Source organism: Giraffa tippelskirchi, chromosome 10 (genome assembly GCF_054371585.1).
Source record: "Giraffa tippelskirchi isolate mGirTip1 chromosome 10, T2T-mGirTip1v1.2.pri, whole genome shotgun sequence".
Taxonomy (NCBI): Eukaryota; Metazoa; Chordata; class Mammalia; order Artiodactyla; family Giraffidae; genus Giraffa; species Giraffa tippelskirchi.
The window spans coordinates 16,174,447-16,197,587 of record NC_137284.1 but is presented as its reverse complement, the minus strand read 5'-3'; the positions used below and the strand labels follow the sequence as shown (position 1 = coordinate 16,197,587).

Here is a 23,141-nt window from a genome sequence, read left to right as displayed (position 1 = left end):
GGGAGCAGAGGAGCGGGCAGGCAGGGAGGAGGCCTCGCTGGGTCCTGCAGCCTCCTGTCTCCGTCCCCCACCACCCAGACACCTGCGTCCCTCTCCTGGTCTGGAACAATGCCACAACTCTGAGCAGCAAGTACATATTTCTACTTTGTTTTGCGAGACCGCCCCGGGCCTGGGGGTCTGACGCCAGGTGGGCTGTGGGGGGATTACTTCGGGGCCCCATGTGAAAGCCCACTTCTCACTCCACCTCCTTGGCCTGAGAGTACATGCCCCGAATTCTAACTCAGCAGGCTGGGAAGGGCCCGGGTCTGTGTCTCTCCAAGCCTCTCATGTCAAGTCAGGGCCACCCCAAGTGCAGAGCCCGGTCCCCAGAAGCACAGCCCTGTTGCCGGGCATGAGGACTCGGGTGGCTCCCCCTCTGCTTTCTCAAGAATCACTGGCTATGCAGTGCTTCTGGATCTCCAGGCCGAAGGAACTGATAACAATAAAAAAAGCAGTCATAGAAAAGCCGACTGTGAGCTGGAACAGCTGCTGAGGTAAGACCATCTCGGCCGCGGGCAGCCAGCTCCGCAGAGGGTGCCCTGCTCTGGTCACTTGCCCAGGAGCCCACACGGGTGCCTGTGTCCTGATGCAGTCTGAGACGGAGGGAAAATGAAACCCCAAAGGCGACCACTCAACCCACATCCATACACATCAGGTGGCAAAGTGCTAACTGCCCGTCTTCTCCTCCCGTGGAAACAAAACCGATCTGAACAGCAAGACAGGCCTGCTGGCTCCTGGGCCAGGCCAGGCGGGGGCCTTCCTTTTGCCTTCTGAGAGCCTGCAACCATCTTAACTGCAGAGACAGCTCTCAATGAAAAATCACACTGATCTGGGTTTACATTCATTACTGTAAACTGAGAGGGGAAAGCGACTCTTAGAAAATGTTTCCACTAAAGCCGGATGCTTGGCTCACTCGGGACTCGCCTGCTTGCGTGTGTCTGTAAAGAGTTATATTTAGCTGCTGACATTCTGTCCAGTCCAGCGAGCAGGCCTGGGGCCGCGCGGGCGCACAGCGGCTCCACTGCGAGCCACCTCGCAGGTCCCAGGGCTCCGGGCTAAATATAAACAGCAGTACAGGCCCTCCAGTGAGAAGGCTGCACATCCGCCCTTCGAGACCACGCCTGTGTGCCTGCTGAGCAGGGCCTGTCCCGGGAAGAAGGCCTCCCATCACAGCATGTTTTCAACATTGCTGCGTTTCCTTAAGCAAGTTTTACAGGAATTTAAGAGCAGGGTGAGAAGGTCCATGTCAGTGATATTTTTCCAGACCCACAGCAGAGCATCCACAGTAAACCCATCAGACCCGGGCTCTGATGAGAATGTAGGCAGCTGACGCTCTGGTTAAAGCTGGCCTGTTGTTACTCTGGCTCAACTAAATGGTGATCCAAAGAGACCTTAAAAATCAAGTATGAAGAGACCCAACCAAGCATCATGGAGTTCCAAATAAATCTGACTGTGATGGTCCGAGTGTCAGCTTGAGAGTGTTTGTGTGCTAAGTTGCTTCAGCTGTGTCTGACTCTTTGAGACCCTATGAACTGTAGCCCCCCCGTTCCTCTGTCCATGGGATTCTCTAGGCAAGAATACTGGAGTGGCTTGCCATTCCCTTCTCCAGGGGATCTTTCTGACCCAAGGATAAAACCTGTATTCCTTACGTCTCCTGCATTGGGAGGCCGGTTCTTTACCAGTAGTGCCACCTGTGATTAGTATTAAATTGTGGACTTTGAGTGCACTGTCCTCTGTAATGGTGGGGAAGGGGGGGTGGAGAGCGCCCATTCAATCAGTCAAGAGGCACGATCAAAGATGCCAGTCTCTCAGGCAGGAGGGCACCCTCAGCCCTCCTGGTCTCCAGCCTGCAGGCCTTCCCTGCAGAGTTTCAACTCACCAGCCTCCATACCCTCAGCCCTCCTGGTCTCCAGCCTGCAGGCCTTCCCTGCAGAGTTTCAACTCACCAGCCTCCATAATCACACGAGCCCTATGTATTCTGTTCTAGACACACACACACACACACACACACACACACCCCTGTTCGCTGCATTTCTCTGGGGGGCCCTGACTCACACCCTGGCCATGGAACATCTTGTCTTGAATCCCAGGTTTATCGGGAATGGGACGTGTACCCCCGTGACTCTAGACAGAGCCTCAGCACCATCACATCCTGCTCCAGGGCTCTGCTAAACAGCAAGACGTCAGCGAGGCGCTGCTGACGCCAATTCAGATTGCTGTTTCCATTAACTCATCTCCAGGCCAAAGCCATAGAAGATTCCTGACCACAGGTCCCACTAACCAGGCCAGGTCACAGCAGATGAAAAGTCCATCAGGCGGTAACCTGGACAGCTCTTCAGTGTCTGAAGAGCTAATGCCCTGGAGGGAGCCCTCCCCTTACCCTCCCTTCTCAGGCAGAGGGATTCACACAGTCCAGGGAGCCCTTCCAGGGTCACAGTGGGAGGAGTCCCATCACTAAAGGAAGCTGAGGGGGACAACCTGGTGAAGGGGAGGAGGAATGGCTGGGTCCTATACGTCCCTCAGCGTCAAACCACCCAGTAAACCAGAGCCTGGGGGGTCGGCCTAGAAGGACAGAGGAAGGGGGGCACAGCCAGGGTGGGGGTGGAGATGCTGGGGTGGGGAGGTGGAGGGGTCTGTGCACACTGGTTTTAATGCCGCTAGACCTGAGATGGAAGAACACATTCTATTTCTTCTCTAACACTGGCATATGAAAACCTTTTTCTACCAATGGTGACTGAGTCATACACATACTAATAAACAAATTATTATGAAGCAATTTAATTTGCTTTTTCTTATCTTAACAAAGAGTGAAACATTCAACCTACTTATATTTTAAGTTCAGACCGGATTATACATTCAATAAATACAACCAATGCAAAAAAATAAAGAGTTTTAATTTTACATTAAAGTTAGTTGTAAGGAGATAGAAACAGGGCAGTATGAGAGAAAAATCTAGCGTTTAGAGACAGAGGCACAGTCAGGACAAAATACATAAAGTTTACTATATAAATGCATATAAAATAAACATAGAAAAAGGGAGAAAGTTGAAAACTGTTTAAAAAAGAGTAAATAGAAGAGGAAATGGAATACAGACCAACAGTCAACACGAGAAATTGCTGCAACATCTGCAGGGGTGGCCTCAGTCTGATTTTTTTAACTGGTCTTCACCTGCTCCACTCAGTTCAGTTCAGTTCAGTTCAGTCGCTCAGTCGTGTCCGACTCTTTGCGACCCCATGAATCACAGCACGCCAGGCCTCTCTGTCCATCACCAACTCCCAGAGTCCACCCAAACCCATGTCCATCGAGTCAGTGATGCCCTCCAACCATCTCATCCTCTGTCGTCCCCTTCTCCTCCCGCCCCCAATCCTACCCAGCTAGGGACAGGAAAATCAGACATGCCTGTCTGGAGAGGAAATTCTTCCCTGGGAAGCCACATCAAAGACACTATCATTCCGGGACAAAAATTGAGTAAAGCCATGGTCGACTTCACTTGCTTTGCTAATAATTTCAACGTAACAAAACAAGGACCCCAGCCATGGCTGACCTGCACAATATTTCATGTCAAAAGCCGCTTTGAAGAAACGACTTTAGCGTTATGTGTTTTATTTTAGTAAAAAAAAAAAAAAAAATACACTATAAGGACCCATGAAATCATTTATACTAATAAATAACTTCACTTTTAAAAAAGAGGTAAGGGGCTGCCTGATAGACGTAACAGGGTGTGGTGCTGTGATGGTGCATCCACGGCCAAGTGTTCACCAAACCCTTCAGAACTGTATACCACAAAGAGTGAACTTTGTACTTCATGAACACTGAAAAGTACAGGGATGTCCCTGGTGCTCTAGTAGTTAAGAATCCACCTTGCAATGCAGGGGGCATGGGTTTGATCAGTGGTCAGGCCACTGAGATCCCACGTGCCACAGAACAACTAGGCCCGCACACCGCAAATGGAGAGTCCACGCGCTGCAATGAAAGAGCTGTGTGACACAGTGAAGACCCGGTGTGCTGCAACTCAGACCCAATGCAGACAAAAATATATATCTATACATACATATATGTGTGTGTGTGTGTGTGTGTGTGTGTGTATATATATATATATATATATATCATAGGAGATGTCCTGGGAACCAGGATGGAATGCAGACTCCTGACAAATGAAACTAACTGTATTACGAGTAAAATAACCTCACTTAAGGGGGAGGGGAAGAAAGGAATTGACAAAAATAACTTTGGAAAATATGTTCCGACTGGATATAACAAGGCTACCAAGAGAAGAACATTGCACAAACACTGCATTCTAGTTGATAAAGTTACGTCTCACAGCAGTATAGGTGAGCAACTCTGAAAATACTTTACACATATAACTGGGTTGAACAAATAAAAACTATAAGGGCACCATCAATAATGAGAGCCAAATTCCTCATTGTCAGGAAAAACAAAAAAGAAGTTATGAATATGCAAGGGAGGAGCCAGAAATAGCCCTGTAGCGCTAGATAAGTCAGAGACACTAATACAAACTAATGTTTATTTCATATACACAAGTACAGAAATAAATACAAACATGTGTGCATACATGGGTCACTATAAACACACACACTTCCTAGCCCCGTTTACCAAGAGCTTAGAAGTCCTGACACCTCCATAACAAAGAGCACACTCAGTACTCAGATCCTGATTTCTAAATACCATTCCCCGGTGAAGGGAACTAGAACTCCTTGGAGAAATGGCTAATTCTAAGGCTGGGGTGGGGAAAATATTACAAGATAAGCCTGGAACATCTTGTAGTGCCAGAAAGTGAGGAAGTGTTAAAACAAACAAACAAAAATATCAAAAGACCAGAAGCCAAACTGAAAGAGCTTCCAAAGACTAAAGCTGGAAGATCTGAGCACAAAAAATAAATGACAGACTGTGTTACAACACAAAGAATAAAATAAATATCCATGAGTCCATATGATATGCATATGCTAATTAATACGCAAATGAATGGGACAGAGAGAACTTTCTTTATGGAAGAATCCCAATTAATAACGTAGAATGAATGAGGGAAACAGAAAATCATCTTTAGAATAACAGAAAAATAGTTGCTTCAGGCAAGATCCATTGATGGTTGCCAAAATTAGTGGGAAGATTTTAAGGATAAACAGAACATTTGGACAGTTTCAGAATGTCTGATTCCCCAAACATTTAATTGCTATTGTGGTGGTTTTACATATGAACACAGATTATTTGATATTCTGCCCTACAGGAGGTGAAGTCTAACACCCCTCTCCTTGAGGTAGGCTGGCTGAACCTCGAACAGTGTTAACGAGAAACAATAACTTCACAGGGTAGAAACCCAGAAGCCATCACCTAAACCCAGAGATACAGGCAGCATTATCAGTGACATGTTATGGCGATATTATAAGAAGGGTGCTATACCTCTGTGGTATTCGCCCAGCCACCCCCTTAAAATCTATGACACCAGTCTAATCATTAGAAGACATCAGAAAAACTCTGAGGGACATTCTACAAAATATCCAACTGCTACTCTTTTTAATTTTAAAAAGTGATTACAGGTTTTTCTATTAGATCCTAGTTTAGGGCTTCCCTGATAGCTCAGCTGGTAAAGAATCTGCCAGCAGTGCAGGAGACTCTGGTTTGATTCCTGGGTCAGGAAGATCCTCTGGAGAAGGGATAGGCTACCCACTCCAGTATTCTTGGGCTTCCCCTGTGGCTCAGCTGGTAAAGATCTGCCTGCAATGCAGGAGACCTGGGTTCGATCCCTGGGTTGGGAAGATCCCCTGGAGAAGGGAAAGGCTACCCACTCCAGTATTCTGGCCTGGAGAATTCCATGGACTGTATAATTCATGGGGTGCAAAGAGTTGGACACAACTGAGAGACTTTCACTTTTGTTGATACAGAGTTCTATTATTTTTCTGTTGACCAATCATGATACAATGGTATTGAGTGAGTAATAGTTATATAATCACAATAAGTAAAAGATGTTTATCAGTTTCACAATCAATAGCCAGACAAAAAATAAAAGGTTATTACAACTGCAAGCCATAATGGGAATATGATTAACTTAATAATATAAAATAATTACATACAATTGGCGGGGGGTGGGTCAAGCAGAGTGATGTGGTAAGTGGAAGTGTATAAATGCACATGTTTTCATCTACCCAGCCAGTTTATGTCTTTCGGTTGGTGCATTTAATCCATTTACATTTAAGGTAGTAATCGATATGTATGATCTCATTACTGTTTTCTTATTTATTTGGGGTTTATTTTCTGTAGGTCTTTTCCTTCTCTTGTGTTTCCTGCTTAGAGAAGTTCCTTTAGCACTTGTTGTAAAGTTGGTTTGGTGGTGCTGGATTCTCTTAACTTTTGCTTGTCTGGAAAGCTTTTGATTGCTCCATCAAATCTGAAGGAGAGTCTTGGTGGGTAGAGGATTCTTGGTTGTAGGTTCTTCCCTTTCATCACTTTAAATATATTTTGCCATTCCCTTCTGGCTTGTAGAGTTTCTGTTGAGAAATCAGCTAATAGCTTGACAGGAGTTCCCTTGGATGTTATTTGTCACTTTTCCCTTGTTGCTTTTTTAATATTTTATCTGTTTTTAATTTTTGTCACTTTGATTACCATGTGTCTCAGCATGTTCCTCCTTGGGTTTATCCTTCTTGAGACTCTTGGAGCTTCCTGGACTTAGTTGACTATTTCCTTTCCCATGTTTGAGAAGTTTTCAGCAATTATTTCTTCAAATATTTTCTCAGGTCCATTCTCTCCTCTCCTTCTGGGACCCTTATAATGTGAATGTTGGTATGTTTAATGTTGTCCCAGAGGTCTCTTAGCCTGTCTTTATTTCTTTTCATTCTTTTTTCTACATTCTGTTCTGTGGCAGCGATTTACACCATTCTGTCCTCCAGGTCATTTATCTGTTCTTCCGCCTCAGTAATTCTGCTACTGATTCCTTCTAGTGTATTATTCATCTCAGTTTGTTCTTTAGTTCTTCTAGGTCTTTGGTAAACATTTCTTGCATCTTCTCAATTTGCCTCCATTCTTTTCCTGAGATCCTGGATCATCTTCACTGTCACTATTCTGAATTCTTTTTCTGGAAGGTTGCCTATCTCCACTTAATTTAGTTGTTTTTCTGGGGCTGTATCTTGTCCCTTCATCTGGGACCTAACTTTCTGCTTTTTCATTGTGATTAACTTTCTGTAATATGGTTGTTGTTTTAGCTGCTGTGAGACTGTGCTTCTTGCTTCTTCTGTCTGCCCTCTGATGGATGAGGCTAAGAGGCTTGTGTAAGCTTCTTGTTGGGAGGGACTGGCGTGGGAAAAACCGGGTCTTGCTCTGGTGGGCAGGGCCTTGCTCAGTAAAGCTTTAATCCAATTATCTGCTGATGTGTGGGTTTGCACTCCATCCCTTGTAGTTGTTTGGCCTGAGGCAACCCAGCTCTGGGGTCTGTGATCACTTTTTAAAATCCAGATGCATATCAGAATTATCTTGAAATTTTTTGAAAAATACAAATGCTCAGGTATTGCTTTTTTTCTCCAGAGCTCCAGATTTACAATGAGCAGTCATGTTTAAAAACAACTAGACTATATGATGATCTTTTACTTTTATCTAGTTTGTTTCACTATTTCTATTTCATATTCAGTGCTATTTCATTTAGTTTATGTTCTCCAATATCTCCATCTCTTCATTTTTTCTGATGTTCTTTCTCAATTTTTATCAAGTGTAGTATAAAAGTTTTTGTGTATATATATATGTATATATATAAATACATATACATATTTTAGAAAACATATGAATTTTTGCCTAACTAAAAAAATTATATTTTGATTCTACTTGTTTGACTTATTGTGAATAGAATGTTAGATTTCTAATTAAAAAATATATATTCAATGAGCAAGAAAGGTTTCCTGTATAGCACAGGGAACTATAGTCAATATTTTGTAACAACCTATGATGGAAAATAATTTCAAAAATAATATATGTGTAGTTGTATAACTGAATCACCCTGCTGTACATTGAAACACAAGAGAATGCACTGGTCATAGCAAACACCCTCTTCCAACAACACAAGAGAAGACTCTACACATGGACATCACCAGATGGTCAACATCGAAATCAGATTGATTATATTCTTTGCAGCCAAAGATGGAGAAGTTCTATATAGTCAGCAAAAACAAGACCAGGAGCAGACTGTGGCTCAGATCATGAACTTATTGCCAAATTTAGACTTAAATTGAAGAAAGTAGGGAAAACCACTAGACCATTCAGGTATGACCTAAATCAAATCCCTTATGATTATACAGTGGAAGTGACAAATAGATTTAAGGGACTAGATCTGATAGACAGAGTGCCTGATGAACTATGGACAGAGGTTTATGACACTGTACAGGAGACAGGGATCAAGACCATCCCCATGGAAAAGAAATGCAAAAAAAGCAAAATGGCTGTCTGAGGAGGCCTTACAAATAGCTGGGAAAAGAAGAGAAGTGAAAAGCAATGGAGAAAAGGAAAGATATTCCCATCTGAATGTGGAGTTCCAAAGAATAGCAAGGAGAGATAAGAAAGCCTTCTTCAGCAATCAATGCAAAGAAATAGAGGAGAACAACAGATTGGGAAAGACTAGAGATCTCTTCAAGAAAATTAGAGATACCAAGGGAACATTTCATGCAAAGATGGGCTCGATAAAGGACAGGAATGGTATGGATCTAACAGAAGCAGAAGATATTAAGAAGAGGTGGCAAGAATACACAGAAGAACTGTACAAAAAAGATCGTCAAGACACAGATAATCATGATGGTGTGATCACTCACCTAGAGGCAGACATCCTGGAATGTGAAGTCAAGTGGGCCTTAGAAAGCATCACTACGAACAAAGCTAGTGGAGGTGATGGAATTCCAGTTGAGCTACTCGAAATCCTCAAAGATGATGCTGTGAAAGTGCTGCACTCGATATGCCAGCAAATCTGAAAAATTCAGCAGTGGCCACAGGACTGGAAAAGGTCAGTTTTCATTCCAATCCCAAAGGCAATGCCAAAGGATGCTCAAACTACCGCACAATTGCACTCATCTCACACACTAGTAGAGTAATGCTCAAAATTCTCCAAGCCAGGCTTCAGCAATACATGAACCGTGAACTTCCAGATGTTCAAGCTGGTTTTAGAAAAGTCAGAGGAACCAGAGATCAAATTGCCAATATCCACTGGATCATCGAAAAAGCAAAAGAGTTCCAGAAAAACATCTATTTCTGCTTTATTGACTATGCCAAAGCCTTTGACTGTGTGGATCACAATAAACTGTGGAAAATTCTGAAAGAGATGGGAATACCAGACCATCTGATCTGTCTCTTGAGAAACCTGTATGCAGGTCAGGAAGCAATAGTTAGAACTGGACATGGAACAACAGACTGGTTCCAAATAGGAAAAGGAGTCCATCAAGGCTGTATATCGTCACCCTGCTTATTTAACTTATATGCAGAGTACATCATGAGAAACGCTGGGCTGGAAGAAGTACAAGCTGGAATCAAGATTGCTAGGAGAAATATCAATAACCTCAGATATGCAGATGACACCACACTTATGGCAGAAAGTGAAGAAGAACTAAAGAGCCTCTTGATGAAAGTGAAAGAGGAGAGTGAAAAAGTTGGGTTAAAGCTCAATGTTCAGAAAACTAAGATCATGGCATCTGGTCCCATCACTTCATGGGAAATAGATGGGTAAACAGTGGAAACAGTGTCAGACTTTAGTTTTTTGGGCTCCAAAATCACTGTTGATGGTGACTGCAGCCATGAAATTAAAAGACGCTTACTCCTTGGAAGAAAGGTTATGACCAACCTAGAGAGCATATTTAAAAGCAGAGACATTACTTTGCCAACAAAGGTCTGTCTAGTCAAGGCTATGGTTTTTCCAGTGGTCATATATGGATGTGAGAGTTGGGACGATGAAGAAAGCTGAGCGCCAAAGAATTGATGCTTTTGAACTGTGGTGTTGGAGAAGACTCTTGAGAGTCCCTTGGACTGCAAGGAGATCCAACCAGTCCATCCTAAAGGAGATCAGTCCTGGGTGTTCATTGGAAGGACTGATGTTGAAGCTGAAACTCCAATACTTTGGCCACCTCATGTGAAGAATTGACTCATTGGAAAAGACCTTAATGCTGGGAAGGATTGGGGGCAGGAGGAGAAGGGGACGACAGAGGATGAGATGGCTGGATGGCATCACTAACTCGATGGACATGGGTTTGGGCAAACTCCGAGAGTTGGTGATGGACAGGGAGGCCTGGCGTGCTGCGATTCATGGGGTCGCAAAGAGTCGGACACGACTGAGCAACTGAACTGAACTGAAGTCAACTATATTTCAATAAAATATACATATTTTTAAAAAATCACAAATTAAAAGCAAACTGTATACAAAATAAACAATGATGTCCTACTGTATAGCACATGGAATTATATTCAATATTTTATAATAAGCTACATGGGAAAAGAATCCGAACAAGAATAGAGATACATATGTATAACTGAATCACTGTGCTGTATACGTGAAACTAACACAACATTATAAATCAACTATATTAATTTTTTAAAAAGAAATTACATGGCATGTATACACGCTCTTTAAATACATTTGACTTTTGTGAAAAATAAATAATTTGTAAAATGAAAAAATAAAGCAAACTGGAGCTTGGGAAAAAAGCATTGTTCTCATTTCATATAAACAATAAAGCAGGAATCTCTTGTTCTTTTGAGATAATTCATCTGAATGGAGAAGGGATGTCATTTTTCGCTTCTGTAGACCCACAAATTCAGAGAAAGAAATGGCAACCCACTCCAGTATTCTTGCCTGGACAATCCGGTGGATGGAGGGGCCTGGTGGGCTGCTGTCCATGGGGTCACACAGAGTCGGGCACAACTGAAGCGACTTAGCAGCAGCAGACCCACAAATTACCAGGATACCCACACACCCGATTTCCCTCTGTTGTAACGCAGGTCCAGTGTGCTCCCTGAGCCAAGCCACAGGGCAGTGGGGGCCCAGCCTCTCCTCCCCCAAACCTCCTTATCACACGGCTGTGATTTCAGAACCCAAGAAGACAATAGGTCTCTAGAAACAGAAAAATAGCTTGTACGTGACAGGGCCCATCTCATGTGGCAAAATTTAACAGGGGAGAGCAATTTAAAACAAGCTGTACACTCTGGATTAGAAATGATGTGCAGGTTCCAAGTCAAACGACAACCACAATCTAAACAAGAATGCACTGTATATACCTGACATGCAGTACACCTGTTCACACAGATACACGGGCTGTGCACCATCTCACACACATGCACGCCGATGTCCCAGGAGCATCCCTATGTGCCGAGTGCTGGGCGCCCTGGGAGGCAGGACTGTGCTGACTCTCCCTCCCCTGACAGAGAGGCCGCTGGGGGAAGAGGGTCAGCAGTGGCCCCAGACATGTGCTCTCACCCAGGCTTGTGACTTGCTGAGTCCCCAAGGGCTATTCTTCATTTTCTCCCTTCTTTCCCGGGACCTGCCCCTAGCTAGGGCTCCCACGGTCACCCCAGGTCCCTGGCTCCCACGGTCACCCCAGGTCCCTGTCTCGGGATGTGGGATTCCTGTGGACACAAAGGCCTGTTTACTCACATGACATTCTCCTGAACTCTTCCATTCTTCATACTTATTCATCTAAAAAGATGCTTATTTTTAATGTAAACACATGGATTTATATTGGCAGCTTCTTCACTTAAAGATATGCTGGAATTTCCACTGAAACTTTTTATTATTCAAAGTTTGCTAGTGCAGGCATAAAAATGTCCCCAGGCCAAAGAGGTCTAATCTTCTCTACAAACATCGTGGAACCACTTTTTAAATACAATAAAGTCAGATAATTTCTTCTTCTTTACTCTTGAAACTTAAAACTAGACTTTTGGGGATTTTTTAAGAAAAAATCAGGACACCAATCTGTGCTTTAGATGAAATGTCTTTCCTATATAGAAAAAATAAATGTAAAAACTTGCTGTCTCATCAAAATAAGCCATCAAGGAAGCTTCAATATGAGAAAGTTCCTCTAAATTAGGATTGTAGCCTAAAGAACCAGAAGACTAATGACACTTTAGGACTCACAGGGAACAAAGCCGAGAACGGTACTGTACATCTGCACAGCACTTTAAAATGTACAGACCACTTGCACAGTCTCAGCTGACCTCTGGAAAAACCCTGAAAAGTAGATATTATCTCCTCTCCACAGACAGAGGGCTCAGATACACTGCTGTTGTTGTTCAGTCACTAAGATATACGAGCAGACAGGCATAGCTTCAAAACTTGAACATGTCAGAGACCAAGGTGGAAACCAGGTCGTCTAACTTGAAATTATTTTAAAATAACAGTTAAGAAACATACAAGGATTTCCCTGATGGTCCAGTGGCTAGGACTCCACGCTCCCAAAGCAGGGGTCCCAGGTTCCATCTCTGATCAGGGAACTAGATCCCACATGCTACAACTGAGAGCTTGCAGGCCACAACTAAAAGATGTCGTAACAAAGATCCTCCAAGCCAGAACGAAGACCCAGCATAGCCATGTAAATAAATAATATTAAAAAGGAAGGAAAGGAACACACGAATGAGGGCACGGTTTCTCATCTGTCCGGGCTGTTATATGTTTGAACAGAAATCTCTGTCAGCCCCTATCTAAAATGGCCAGTGAAGCTCCTGCCTCTTTACCAGACAGAAACCAAGGACAGACACTCACCCCTCTGTGATGGGCCAGTGCAAGGCCACCCAACGTAAGGAGAACAGCAGAGGGGAAGAAGAGGACACTCTTACCTGATTGTTGCTAAGGTGGCTAAGCTCTGCAAATCTGAGGATACTGCTAGGACGAAACTCGGGGCTTTGAAAGGGGCCTCTGTGTAATGGTCGAGTCCAAAAGCCTAAGTCTGATGAAGTTCACTTTCAATTTGCCTCTGAATAACTGAGGATCAAACGCACTGCAGTAACATAGTTATGGGCTTCCCTGGTGGCTCAGTGTTAAAGAAACTGTCTGCCAATGCAGAAGATGGGGGTTCGATCCCTCGGTTGGGAAGATCCCCTGGAGAAGGGAATGGCTACCCCCTCCAGTATTTTTGCCTGGGAAATTCCATGGACAAAGGAACTTGGTGGGCTACAGTCCAAGGAGTCACAAAGAGTAGGACAGGACTTAGCAACTAAACAACAACACAGTAATAGTATTAGCAGCAGCAGCAACAGTTAGCACTGACAGTAAATCTCTACAACCGAATGCTGAGAGCTTATCATTATGCCTGACCTCTGCTAAGCACTTATGCAATTACACTAGTAATTGTAATTTTACTATATTAATTGGTGTTATTTTTGTTACCATTCATGCAGACACTTTGATAGGAGCACCATGCATAGTCACTGGGCTGCAAAACAATCCTACAAAGTTATATGTTTTTCTACTCTTTTATGGATAAGGATGTTGACTTGGACAGGTCGTACAGTAGAGCTGAGATTCAAACTTCATTCTAGCTTATGTTCTTCTGCTGAATGTGAATTCAGAAAGGAAGAGATCGCTCCAGGCTAGAGAGCTAAGAAAGGCTTTATGGAGAAGTGCGCTGAGCTGGATACTAGAGAATGAGCAGGACTGAATGGGAAGAGGGTGACCTGCATTGGGGTGGATGGGCCCATCACGGATGGGCCGTGATGATAAAGCAGAAATGCAGCACAGAAGGTGACTCAGAAGCCAGTGATGAAATGCCTTACAGAGCCCAAGACCACGTTCCAAATTGTGTGATTCCCTGATAAAACTGAATTAAGTAAACACACTGTAAGGATAAATTTTTCTCTTTATGACATAACCATAATCTTATAAAAGAAAAGGAAAATGCTACGTTTCTCTAGACTCCAACTCCTCTATGGAGATGGCCAGTGTGGACAACCAAGTGCCTCGTCTTCGTTACCCCAAGCCCAAACCTCATGAGTCCCCACAGAGGCGGTGTTCCCCACTGGAGCCCAGGGCTACAGAGCCCAGCCCCCACAGAGGTGGGGCAGGCAGAAGGACCAGGACGGGGCGCCCCAAGTCAAAGCCTCCAAGCGCCGGTTAAAGCATCTTCCTCAAGGGTTCATGAGAAGCAGTGTCAAAACTGAGCTGCTCATGAGGACAGAAGTACCAAATCCTAATGGGTTTTATTTACTCAGCGTTACTCTGCACGTAGAAAGTGTACCTGATGAGAACAGCACAGAAAACAAAATCTGTGAGCTGAAGCGAAAACAACACACATAGAAACACAGTCCTCCTGGAGAAAGCTACCGGCCTGAGGATACTGTGGGGGTGGGGGTAGGGGGTTAGCCACAGGGCCACTAGGCAGGTGTTTGTTCTGGCTTCTGTGAAGGCCAGACCCCTCATCCGATGTCATGAGATGTCCTTTAGGCCTCTTCCCTCATCCCCACTGCCTATGGTAGAGACAGACAGACAAGGACACCGAGGGAAATGGAAGGGTGGGCCCAGCGAGGGTTTCACTGTTTTTCCTATGGCCTCATCCTGCGCACCTCCTGGAGCTCCGCTAACATGATGAAGCACTGCAGAAACCACAGGCTGAAGTGTCCCTACAACCATCCAAATCAAGTCGTCCCTCTGACCTAAGCACAGACGGAGGTAAACTGGCAAAGTACGGAGATTATGACCAGATGTTTCACACCAACAGTCACCATCTGTAACACAGCCTAACAGAAAATTAGGGCCGAAACAGAGTTAAGGGGAAGAAGAAACAGCAGAATAATAAAGTAACCCTCCTGGATGTATGCTGGTCCCAAACCCCACATACAGTCGGCATCGACTCAGAACACACACCCTGGGCCCTTGAGCAGGCCGCTCCACCTGAGGTGACCTTCTGGGGGTTGTAACCCCCTCCCCCAAGACAGCATATACAATGTCCATATATGTACATGAAAGGACCATGTGGAGGGAAGGGCCATGAGTTCCACCACCTCCTACAGTGTTCACGACTCTGAAACATAAACGACTCTAGAACAGCACCTGGGAAATTAAAGACACGAACACTTATTCTTACTGAACCACTGCTTCAGAGATTCATGGCGAAGGGGCTCCCCCAGCAGTGGACTTGAAAGGGAGACCGCATGTGGTCAAAGTGAAAACTCTACAATCTGATGCAAGATATCAAACAGTAATCACCAGCCCAACCAAACAGTGGTCCACTGTTTTCTTCCTGGTAAACAAACATAGGAACTCTCAAAACACTAGATCTAGTAAGTAAGGCCACAGCAGATTAAAAAACCAAAAAGAAACAAAAAACCTGAGGTTCTGAAAGACAAACTGTCCTAATCTCTTGGAGTAGAAGAGGGCTCGAAACCAAGGTTGTGTGTGTATGCCAAGTCACTTCAGTCATGTCGACTCTTTGCAACCCCATGGACCGTAGCCCACCCGACTCCTCTGTCCATGGGATTCTCCAGGTAAGAATACTGGAGTGGGTTGCTGCGCCTTCCTCCAGGGAACCTTCCCGACCCAGGTATCGAACTGGTGTCTTTGACTCCTGCATTGGCTTCCTGGCTCTAAAAGCTTCTAAACTTTCAGAAGAGGAAGACATTTCTATGAACTAGGCTTTCAAAACTTTCATTTACACTTGTAATTAACAAACTAATTCAACGAATCCGTGAACAGAAATGTGAATGTGTTGGTGGGAGGGGAAGAGGAATGCTGCTTACGTTACTTTCAAGTGACTTGGATTAAAACCAATATTCTTAATATTTCCCCAAAGTCCCCAAATGAATCACATGCAAAGCTGGGAAGTAGGTCCAGAATGCCTGACACCCATGTGGGCTCCCTCCTCCACCCAGAAAAGGATCTGGGAGGCAGTGCACAGCATAGCTTGGGGTGGGCTATCCCTCTTGCCTCATCCAGCAAAAATCTGAAAATTTGGGAGGCTCCTCCCCTGTGGAGAGGGGAGAGCTCTTCCACCAACACTTGTCCAGTGTGGAACAGCAGTAATTCTCCAAATTTCAAGTTGCTGGGTCTCGAATCGTTGATGCTCACTGCTCTTCAGATAAACCCACCCGCAGACGGGGATGACAGCTGTGCAGTAGGAGGCATGTGTGTCTCAGGACAGTACAGCCCCATCGTGGCACCACTGATACTCAGCAAGGCTCATTCAACCCCTTCCCCTAAACCTATCAGAACCTCCGTGGGGACATATGTGCTCCAAAAAAAAAAAAAAACAAAAAAACCCAGAGCTAGTATTTTAACTTCATCTTATACTTGAAAAATGAAAAGAGAAGCATTACCTTCATAATGTAAAAGTTTGAGGATGGTGTGTGACTTAAGTTTTTCAGGAGGAGGCTGGGGTTCCTGTTTACAGCAGTGGTTTAACTACACTCCAGTGAGATCTCATGCAGACAAACTGTAGTTTTTACTGTACCTCTGGGTTCATGGGAAACAAGTAAAATAGCTGCAGGCTGAACCCAGGAAGTAATAGGATGGGTGGGCTGTGACCCTGAGGGTCATCACAGAGACTTCGCAGCTGGGCCAATAGGAAGGCAGAGCTGAACCTGAAGTTTCCAAACAATGCCAGGGACCCTGAAAGCCATCCCAGACGACTGCTGCCCAGCACAAGCACATTCTCTCACAAAACGCATCCCCAGAGCTGCACAGATTGCGATCAACCAGACGTCAGTTTACGTTTACAAGGAAAGAGAAACAAACCACTATGAGTAACAGTCACGAGAAGCAACAAGCATTTAGGTTTAGACTCTAGAGAACTTCAGATATTTGAAGTCTCACATGTAGAATATAAAACAGCTGTGCGTGAAATGTTTAAAAATAAAAAAGAAATGAAAAATGAGCAAGCAAAATAAACTAGATTATAGGAAGACCCAGGTAAGTTTTTTGAAATGAATACAATGGGTTAAAAAAAAAAAAACTTCATACACTGGTTAAACAGATTATAGACATGGTTGGCAAGAGAAACAGTTGTAAAACAAAACTTAATAAATAACCCAGAACAGCAAAAAGAAAGAAGAACATGAAATTACGACAGAAAGGTTAAGTCTTGGAAGATGAAAGACTGAATATATCTAATCAGAGTTCTAAAAGGAAAGAATTAAGAAAATAGAAGCTGGGCAGTGTTTGAACTGCCCTCCCTGAGAATTCTCTAGAAAGATATAAACTCACAGATACACAACTTATAACAAATTAACAAGGAGAATAATTAAAAAGAAATGCCTCCCAGACACATGTAGTAACATTCCAGCATGCCAAATTAAAGACAAGATCCCTAAAGCAGGTGGAGAAAAACAGGCTGATGTCCTGACAGCAGTTTCACAACAGGAGCAAAGGAAACCAGACAGCATCAGTATCATGGAGCCCAGGCTCCGAGTCAAAACAACTGTCAACCTAAATTTATGCACCCAATAAATCTATATCTCAAGAACAAAGGTAAAAATATATTTTCAGATATGAACAAAACTGAATTCAAGAGACTTCCCCTAAGGGGAATGGGCATGAACTACTCTGGAAGCTTCCTAACTGACTCTCCTTCTCCAGCCTTCTTGAATGTAATATCAGGCCAACACACCTAAAAACATTCGATCAGATCACTTCCTGCTCCAAACTGCCACATGAATTTCTAGAACCTACATGACAAGGTCCACATTTTTCAGCCCGGCATTGAAAGCATTTTTCAGTCTCACAGTCTAGTTACTCTGCGACATTCTCTTCCATTGGTGATCTGGCTCCTCGACTTACCAGCTGTGACCGGGGCCGGGTGACCAACCTGCCCAGGTGTCAGGTTTAGCACCTGCAAAGTGAGGCCTATAGCGACTGACCGCTGAGATGGACTAAGACTCCTGTGAGGTGGTGCTGCCAGCAGTGCCTGGCGCAGCCTTCCAATAACTGGCCACTGTCCTTAGTTATCATCATGATAACTCACTGGTCCCAGAATACAACACATGCATTCCGAACGCCTCTGCTTATGGTATTTTCTCCACTTTCCTGGCCCCTAACAGCTCCACTACCCCAAGTCTGCACTAAGTCAACCAAATTACCTCAAAAGGTACTGCTTCTTGAAATGTCCCTCTACCAGGTCAGCCCAGAGTTAAGAGCTCTCAGTTCTATACATGTAAAACACTTACCCAAAGAGCTGTTCTGTTTGTTAACCACCTAAACTGTGTACTGCTTCTGGTCTGGGGAAACGCTTACGTTAGATGTCTCTGTTTTGCTGATGTGAAAATGTGAGATTGCAAAATAATTATGGATCGGCTGATTAAGCTCCAGCACCCTGGCAGAGATGCTCTAGAGGAGAATCAAGGGACCGAAAAAGAAAGAAAAAAAAGGCAGTTGTCTTAGATTGTGTGGCATTATTTGTAACCCTCCAGACAGCCGCACTTCATTCTAAAAGACGTCAAAAGTTTCCCTTAGAGAAAAGACATACAAGGAGGAAATCGTGGCGGGCAGGAAGACGTGATAAAGGAGCTTCAGCTCTCGGCTGACTTCAGGAAACATCTTTCGGAGTTAGTTTCCCAAGGAAGTCAACTCGACCTGGTATTCCTATCACCCAACAAAGAAAACAGGCCCCCCAGGAGCTGCCCGGCTGGCACAGAGGAGGGGATCCTCTCAACGCCGGCTTGCGTCGAACAGGCAGACGAAAGCGACTACTTGGATTATTTCACTTGTTTGTTCAAAAACAGGGAAAGGCAGGTATTCTCATCAGCTCTTTCTCAGTTTTCCCACCAAGCACTTGCTGAGGACACCACAGCTGGCGCCCTGACCCAGAAGCGGTGACAGCAAGTCTCTCAGATGAGTCACAAAGGATGCCTGATCAAACCGAGCTCCAAGGCTGCCCCTCCTCCTCCCTCTGCAGCTGGCATTAACTCTGGAGCCAGAAGGAGCCACAATCACAGGCTAGCATGTTAAACTAAGTTTTCCCATTTTAAAAGAAAATCCTTACCAAGTGTCAAACTTAAAAGTCCACTATGTTTTTTGAGGACCTTCAAGTGAAATTTTTTCCATTATATATGAAAAAATTCCTTATAAAAGAATCAGCCAGGTAAATAAAGGAAAAGTAGAGAACAATCAGCCATAAGACCTGCCACTGAAAAACAGCACCCTCATCAACATTTTGATTATCTTTCAGTTTCAATTATCTTTTCAGTTCCTCTAAAGATGAGATGTTTTGTGTTGTTGGAATCATAAGGTATATGACCGTGTCGCTTAAATGACTTCATAAGCATTTCCCCATGTTTTCCTTCTTAACCTCATGTAACCGCATAGAGTGGGTGAGAGAAAATGTTTAAAGTAAACCAAGTCGGGAAATACTTACCATCTGCATTTTGCCACAAAAACTACTGTAGTAAAAACCAAGAATCTCCAAAAGTTTCTGGGGTCAATGGAGATACATAAAAAATGCTTGGATGCGTTGGAAGTGTTTAAGAAATGTTACCTGACTTTCAAGTGACAAAGACAATACTTACTATAGCCATCCCTGGAAAGATACAAAAGAAATTCAATTCAGCTTCTGTTCCCGATGAATTTTTAATAACATTGAGAAGATAAAATGCATTTACACCCAACAACAAAAGCGCAACGTAATTAATTCAGTGAGCAGTCATCCTGGCTTGAGGAGCCTTATTCCTGTCTGCACCCCTAGCACAAAGGACATGTTACAGATACACAGTCAGTGTCTGTTGTACTAGTACAGACTACAAGCTATGCTGTTTAGAAACAGGAAGGATCACTGTAAGCTGAGTGAAGCTGGGCAAAACAGACAATGCGCACATGGCGTGGCAGAACTTGATGTGGGCAATATTCTGCAGAAAGAAAGCTGAACCACAGAAGCCTTGGGATACTCTGAAAATGAGGGATGGTATAAGAAAAAAAATGGACTTCCTCGTAGCTCAGTTGGTAAAGAATCTGCCTGCAATGCAGGAGACCCGGGTTCAGTTCCTGAGTTGAGAAGATCCCCTAAAGAAGGAAATAGCAATCCACTCCAGTCTTCTTGCCTGGAGAATCCCATGGACAGTGGAGCCTGGCAGGCTACAGTCCATGGGGTCGCAAGAGTTGGACATGACTTAGCGATTAAACCACTATCAGTCTATTAACAAGTTTGTTGTTTCTACATAACCAGCTTTGAAACCTCAGCTGTACATATTAACTACTCATGGGAATATAATACATAACACATAGTTGTTGTTTTGTCCCTAAATTGTGTCCAATCCTTTTGCGACCCCATGGATTGTAGCCCGCTGGAGTCCTCTGTCCATGGGATTTCCCAGGCAAGAATACTGCAGTGGGTTGTCATTTCCTTCTCCAGGGGATCTTCCAGACCCAGGGATTCTTTACCCCCTGAGCCACCTGGGAAGCCCTGTTAACACATAGTAGCTACTCCTTAAAGACAAACACATCAACACAAAGTACGACAGTATTCCTCCACATCAGAAACAAAGGTTAATTCTCAGAAGGCTTTCTGTGTGTCAGGACATGTTGGAAAGATGCAGTAAATTAAGGCTTTAGAACTCCATATAGAGAACCACAGTGGATACTGTCCTTGCTAAACTGGGTGTAAAAGAATGTGCTTACCAAAACTTTCTTTCAGGAATGCTTTAGAATCACTGAAGCTATTTGTATATACTGTGGGCATCCAGAAAGTAGATACAAGAGATGTGAAATCTGCGCTCGGCCCTAACAGCATGACATTCACCACCTGATCACAAATACGTCTTGAGAAGGGTCCAACTTCACGACGAGGGAATCATTCAGCAGACTCCATACCTCCTGACTTCATCCACACACAAACTTCTCTTTGTTTTACCACACTTGTGCTTGTGAAAATATGCAAAGAATTTGTGGGGAAGGAATTTGCTAATATTACATCTCTAACAGCTGCTGGCTGGATTGTACTAAATCCACAGCCTCTACAGTCACATTATATGGTCATCTCAAAGTGGGTGTTAAGACACATCAGGTTTCTTTCAAAAGAAATGATTTAAGCCTACCCTGTGAGGCTGCTTAAGAGAAAGTTTCCCAGAGCTTGGGGTGGCATGTGTGATCTGTCTAGATGTAACGCTGCAATTACTTATGATTAAGTATCTCTAATAGCTTCCCACTCAGTTTCCCCAGACTGAAGCACTCAGAACAAATGCCTTCAACCGGCCCTCTGGGAATGAACAGCTGGTCTGAAGCAATGCATGCTTCAGGGCAGGTGGTCCTTGTTTTTCTGAACACACACATGCACACACATGTCTGATAACAATTATACCAGATATAATTAATTCAAGAGACTGAAAACAACATGAAAGAAGAGGTCATTTAAAAACGTTTCAGAAGTCCAAACAAATGCAAATGGAAAATTTAGAACTTTTTTCCAAAATTTCCTGAAATCATGATTTTCAGATTTTGCTAAACTTTTAACAAACTGTCTTACCCCAGGAATACAAACTGTAACTCTCTTACCTCTAATGAAGCATCTCTCTAGGACATCAGAAGATTTGGAAACCCAATGGCAATTACCACATGATCATTCAAAACAGACGTGTGGCATAACATTTGCAAAGAGGAATTGCACCTGTCACCAATTCAACAAAAGAATACTTTATCTACAAACCACACAGCGTTGAACATTTAATAATTTGGTTAAAATGATCCATAACAAGAACTCCACTGTCAAATGGAACAATTTAAGTAACAACAACAACAAAAAAGGATTAACACAAATGGTTGACGATTTCCAAACTGGCACTCAAGGGATGTCACTCTGAGCAAGTTACTGAATCTCTCTGTACTCAAAATGATACTAACAACCTCTTAGAGTTGTTATCAACGTTAAATGAATACATATTAAATTTTTATAACAGAGTCTGGCAAAGGGTAACTAATAAAGAATGTATTATATCAGGAACCAGATTTTTTTTAATGAGAGCACTCACAAATAATAGCAATTAAGAAGAGTAATCATAAAAATAAAAGAGATGCAGCTGTAATGCCCTGTGAACAAATAGTTTTCAAGGTATTACTGTATATTTACAGCATGAACAAAATAACGGAAAAGAGCTCCCTATTAAAATGACAGCTATATCCCTTCAGAGCGTATTAATACATCTTACCCCTTCTACTCTTTGTCATTAATCCTACTATGCAAAATCTGATTAGTCCTCCTATGCTCCACAGGTAAATTTCAATCTTTAACATCAAGGAAATCACAAAAGTGTTTCCAGGAAACCAAAATAAGAAGTTAGTAAAAATAAGTTTACTGAGATTTCCCTGGTGGTCCAGTGGTTAAGAGTCCTCACTCCCAATGCAGAGGGTACAGGTTCCATCCCTGGTCTGGGGACTAAGATTCTCCCATGAGGCATGGCTCGGCCAGAAAAAAAAATTTTTTTTGTTTAATTAAAATTTTAAAAAAGGAAGCTGATGTGAAGGCCTTAGCATCCACTAATTTTACTAATAAACCACCAACTTGAAACTCATTCCTGAGCTAAACTGCCAAATGTTTCTGCAGTAAAAACTGCAAACTTTCGTGTGAACAGATCTTTTCAACAATGGCGAGTTGTTCCAGCCTGTGAATAGGACAGTGTCCGTGTGACCAACAAAGCCGGGAGGGGACATTCCTGACACCCTTGTCCCCTGGCTAGCCTTTGATCATTCATCTCTCCCAAACACACGTTTATGGAAATCGCTTTCAGGTGCAGTATAGGGACACGTATTCCCTGAACTTAGCCCTCACCACCAAGTCCTGTTCCCCGGCTTCTGCCGGGACCCTCACTGTTCCCGCCACCCCTGAGGACTACCCCCCTCACTGAGCCTTCAACACAGGAGCCTTTGTTTTCCTAGTGCGCCCACCCCACCCCCGAACAGTCACTTGGGGCCTCGCTGTGTACACTCTGAAAACACCATGGGATGATGATGACAAGTAAGCAGACAAGAAAGTGACCCGGAGAACTAGGAAGACCTGTGGATGCCCCAGGCAAGCCGGCGCGGCGCCCGGGACCGGGTCTGAGTGACCCCTGCTCCTCAGTGCGCTTTCTGGACACTGCGTTGAGGACTACGTGGGACCGCGGTCTCGAGCGCCCAGCGCACGCCCACGGCCCCCAGCATGTGGTCCCGCCGTTCCGCTGCCCAG

General features: G+C 43.8%; 1 protein-coding gene across 1 annotated transcript in view; it reads right to left on the bottom strand.

The window, feature by feature from the left end:
- The window catches only part of JAM3 (junctional adhesion molecule 3), a 43,909-nt gene that overhangs the window by 7,797 nt on the left and 12,971 nt on the right, over window positions 1-23,141 (bottom strand). The window lies entirely within an intron of this gene.